The sequence below is a fragment of the Dreissena polymorpha genome, chromosome 13, assembly GCF_020536995.1.
Source record: "Dreissena polymorpha isolate Duluth1 chromosome 13, UMN_Dpol_1.0, whole genome shotgun sequence".
In the NCBI taxonomy this organism is placed as follows: Eukaryota; Metazoa; Mollusca; class Bivalvia; order Myida; family Dreissenidae; genus Dreissena; species Dreissena polymorpha.
In genome coordinates this window covers 23,828,782-23,834,650 of record NC_068367.1, presented here as the reverse complement: position 1 = coordinate 23,834,650, position 5,869 = coordinate 23,828,782, and positions in this window count along the sequence as shown.

The following is a 5,869-nucleotide window of genomic DNA, read 5'->3' as shown; positions in this document are numbered from 1 at the left end:
ACATTAATAAACATGCGTAACTGATTTTGAAAACATACCTGTGATTATACTTTGTCTATTTGGTCTCGATGCCTGTTTAATAACGGTGAATTAAATATTTTTTTTACATAACGAAAGACGTCTGATGCACTTTTTTCGTTTTCGGCTACAGACGAGTGCGCATGCGCGAGCATTGCGCGACAGCATGTTTGGCTTAAAATCGAGTTGCGGATACCTCTTATACACATACCTGCAAATAAGAACTTTACCAGTGTTCAAACTTTACTTATTTCTAATCACAGAAAAATTATCAACCAATTAAAAGAATTGAAAGAACTTCTGATGCACTTTTAAATAAACTTTGAAATACACACACAGAACATTAATCAGAGTCGCTTCCTGCGAGAACCGATACGACCCGTTGCGACACCCGATGCTATACTATTCAAGAGGCCTTAGGTTTAAAGCCTCTAAAATAGATAACCTGGCTTAAACATCTATAAATAAACGGTTTTATTTATAGATGAAGAATGAACATGGATTAGGCTACGCAGGGTCCTATACAAACGCTACGGTATCGTGATCTTCTCGATAATTTCTAAAAAATATTGCAAGAAACACGCCTTTTTAGGTATTGAGCTCACTAAAGAATTGAAACATTGGTTATTTATATTTATTCTATTCAAGGAAATTGGAACATTTTAAGATTGAATATAATAATACTGAAGTGAATCTTGCTACCGCGTGGTTTATTTGTCATACCTGTGAAATGTACAATATATTCTATATTTGGAAAACAAATCGGATTTATTGAAGCTGCATTATACTTAAGTATGCAATACCAAAATTAATAACGAAAGAGAATTTTGAACAGTACATGTTTTATTTCGTCATTCATTAAATATATTAATTAAATCATTAATTAATTAATTTATTTATTAAATTCAATTCGTTTATTCTTGTATTTATGTATCTGTTCGTTCGTTCGCTCGCTCGCTAGATAGTTCATGCATGAATTAATGAATTAATGAATTAATGAATTAATGAATTCGTTCATTCATTCATTCATTAATTCATTCATTTATTCATTCATTCATTCATTCATTCATTCATTCATTCATTCATTCATTCATTCATTCATTCATTCATTCATTCATTAATTCATTAATGCATTGATTCATTGATTCATTGATTCATTAATGCGTTAATTCGTAAATTTATTATTTATGTCTTTATGTATTTATGTCTTTAAGTCTTTATGTATTTATGTCTTTATGTATTTATGTCTTTATGTATTGATGTATTGATGTATTGATGTATTGATGTATTGATGTATTTATGTGTTTATGTGTTTATGTATTTATGTATTTATGTATTTATGTATTTATGTATTTATGTATTTATGTATTTATGTATTTATGTATTTATGTATTTATGTATGTGTTTATATGCATTCATTCGTACCTTAATTTTCTTTGATTCTTATACCTATAGACCCTGAATTGTACTAGGTTTTTACATGCTCAAACTACTGCAAATTATTTTGCACGGTTTGGAAAGAGATTGCAAACATATTGTTTTAAAGTGTTTTAAATTTAGCGAGTTTTTCATATTCTTATATAAGTGATTTTTATATTGGACTAAAAACTTTGCTTTTATATCACATTTATTTCTTGTTTAGTCAGTGAACGTTATTTGTTGATGTCGTTTATGTGCATTTTAATTTTTATTTTATATTAGATGAATATTATGTTAATGCTGCCACGTTAATACAAAATAAATGTTGAATGAAGGTTAAACATCGATTGATGATATCGTCAAGAAGATGTCGGTGTATCATGCTACAATTTCCTGTTAATTGGACCCAAAATGTGATAAAGCCGCTTTTAATAATGGTGATTACTGTATCTTCTATTGTTACACAAAACGAGACTGCGAAAACAAATATTCTATCTTTATTTCTGTCTCATCACTGTACAAGTATATACAACAATAAAAGTATTCATATCAATTACAGTGCCAATCATATAATGGATTTATAAGAGACATAACAGTAGTCAAGAACACAATTACTATGCATCAGTTAAAAGTTAACCAAATATGTTAAAATTATAAAACATGGATTATAAAACAATAAAACAATATTGCATAAGTGGAATATTGAGACCTTTGATAGTTTCAATATAAAAATAATCTCATGAAACCTGTGTGTAGAATTTAAAAGTATTAGTTAAGATATTTACTTCCAGAGTGTCATGTTGGAATAATTTAAAGCAACAATCAAAGGTCCTATTCCCTTATTGTACAAAAATGTAGTTTGTTTATGTTATCTACAAATAATTGATAAAATCTAAAAACTAAAATGCCATATAGAATGTGTAACCTATCTATACAAATAAGCATTTCTGGTCATTAAAATATTATAGCAGGCTTTGGCAGTATCTCTTATCAATAATTTGTTGGAGAATAAAACTACCATCTTTTCTATATCTGACATAGAGTTAAAATCAGTAATGGTATGACATTTTTCAAAAAGGGAGGTCCTGATATCAGAATAAAGTGGACAGTATAGCATAACATGAGTTTCTGATTCAACACAAGTTGTACAATTAGGGCAGAATCTATTTTCAACAGGCACATTAGCATAACGCCCAATTTCCAACATAATTGGGGCTACCCCACATCTAAATTTAGCAAAAGCAGAACGATGTCTATATGGTAATATCATCTTACAATACTCTTCTGTACAATATTCATTCTTGAATTGACAATAGGTTCTTAGCTTGTTTCTGCCATTCCCTCTTATTGCATTTGGTTGTAATACAGTATCTTTCCAATCACTTTTAAACTTACAGAACATAGCACTATCAACCTTGTCACTAAAAGTTTGTTTAGACACAGTAGCTGGATAAATACAGAATTCTTCAAGATTCAAATCTTTAAACATCATTTTCACACTGAACACCCAGTTCTTACACTTAACTCCAGCAGTATTAACAGTCCACTGAAAAACCTTCCTATTGACCCGGTTCATATTCATACTACCAAATCTATGCCACAAATTACAAACATGTTTGTACTGTTTAACTAGAGGTGGTTGCCATCCCATATCACCGGCTACTGCAGCTGATGGAGTATATTTACCAACACCCATAAAGAAGCGTAGGGCCCTATTTTCAACAGCATTTATACATGCATATGTCCGTATGCCCCATATAGCTGATGCATATGAGATAACTGGCCATACTGTAGAATTGTACATCTTGCTATAAACTGCAAATGACATACCACCCATACTTTTATATCTAGCAATAAGTAAGCCAAGTGCTCTACTAGCACTCTGTGCAACAGATTTGGCAGAAATACTAAAGTCCAAATGTTCTGATAGTAATAAACCTAAATAGGAGTATTTGTCAACATAAGTTAATCCATGAACACCACATTTGAAGTTGAATTCAGATCTGGGCACAGAGTTTGGCCTGAAATGCACAATGTTACTTTTATTTGCATTGACCACCATACTATTCGAGGTACACCATTGGCTTAATACATCTAACATGCATTGCAAATCTTGCTCGTTTTCCGCAATCAACACAAGGTCATCTGCATAGCACAATATACAAACTGGCTCGTCTTCAATCAAAACACCTTTACCAACCGCCTTAATCTGCACAGATAAGTCATTAAGGAAGAGATTAAACAGCAACGGTGACAACGAACAACCTTGCCGTAAACCAGTGGTAACTGCAAACCAATCAGTATAATGGCTATTTATACGAACACAAGAGGAGACCGACGCATACAAGGATTTGATTGCATCTAACATTTTTGTTGGGACACCTATACTATTCAACCTCTGCCAGAGTAAATTCCGCTCAATACCGTCGTACGCACGTCTAAAATCAATAAATGAACAAAACGTAGATTTATGTAACTTCTTGCGAACATCTATAATATTGGTCAGTGCAGAGATATGATCTAAAGTGCTGCGCTTTTTGCGAAAGCCGTTCTGTTCATCCTCTATTTTATCATTAAGTTCTGACCAGCTTGACAGCCTATGGTTCAAAATACTTGCATACAATTTATACATAGTACAAGCCAAACTAATACCACGGTATTGTAAAGGATCTCTCTTATCAGCAGTGCTCGACTTAGGGATAGGGTTTATGATATTCTTACCCCACATTGATGGGACCATACCAGTTTCATAACATACACAGAATAAAGAATGCAAAAAGGAGACAGACATGTCATTCTTAAGAACTTCATTAGGAATTTGGTCAATGCCCGTCGCTTTATTCAACTTGGCTCGGTCAATAGCTGCTTTCACCTCAAAAACTGAAAAAGGTCTATCCAACTCCTCATGGTACACATTATCAAAACTACTTGTATGCTGGCCGACATTTGAATTAACAGATTGATTCAAAAGATTTGCAAAGTCATTCTTCCATCTCAACAACACATCCTCCAATTTTGAAGAAACTGTCCCATTGTCTAACACAACTTCAAGAGGAATACCCTTCTTACGTTCCTGGCCAACACCACAAGTTCCAATAGTCTTCCAAAACTCTACATCATTATCAGAAACTAAGTTAGATAATCTAGACTGTGTAGAAAACCAGTAATGTCTTTTGGCCTTTTGTACCGCTCTATCAAAAAACCTCCTAGACCTTATATAGTCAGTCTTAAGCTGAACTTTTAAATGCTTATTGTTACATCTTAACCATAACTTCTCTTTTTTGCACATATCTGACCATAGACTACTTAATTCATTACTCCACCATGGCTTACCAGACCTGCGCTTTCTTCTACAGGAATCATGAATAATCGTTTTGAACGGAAGTTTATCATACATTTCATCCCGTACAATACCACACCAATCTCCAAATGCCTGATCTATGTCTGATTGTGTTCTGTAACCCTGTTCAAGGTTAGAAATACAGTCGTTAATCTGACCTACCAGAACTTGGTTTAGCAGAAAATCATTAGGAATTCTGGAGCAATCAAATTTATCTGTACTTTGTACTGACCCAGTCTTATCTGTAGCAAATTCCAAGTCAGTGGATTCAATTTCCATAACCCATGTGAGAATAGAGTGGTCAGGGACACATGTTGGAGCAATACTATCCTGCAATTCAATACTGTTCATAACATCAACAACTGTATGCACATAGAACTGACTATATAATGACAAGTTTTCATAAGGTACTATGCAATAATCTACAACTGATTGACCCTTTACAGAAATTGACGTGTAATCATTATGGACTGTATTACGTCCATTTAACATGCAAAAATTGCAGTTAATTAAAAAATCAATAAAAAGATCTCCATATTTGTTTGTTTTAAAGTCTATCACATCTCTCTCAATAATATTATCAACACCTGCTATGAAGTCCTCCAAATCGCCACAACGACTATTAAAGTCTCCACAAATAAAAGGCAGACCTAGGTTTTGATATTCATATAAGTTTACAAGTATTGTGTCAAAAAAGGCAGTTGCATCTACATGCCTAGCAGAGTTTTCTGGAGGAAGATAACAAACACATGGTAAAAAGCAAAAGTTATCATTTTTGTGTACAAAGTTCAGCCATAATATACCATCTGTGGAGTCATTTAAAATAGATACATCAAAAACATCTAGAACACTGTTACGGACCAAAAACCCAACTCCACCAGAACCAGTTCTTGCATTCACATGAATATTTTTACGATTATTACCAAACCATGTATAATCAGAAACATCAATACTATTAAAGTTCTTTAAATGGGACTCAGCAATCCCAATTAAATCAAGGTTCAAATGCTTAATACATTGTTCACGTAAAATAAAATTGTCACTAGAGCTCGAACTGCTCCAACCATGAACATTCCAAAAGCCTGTTTTTAA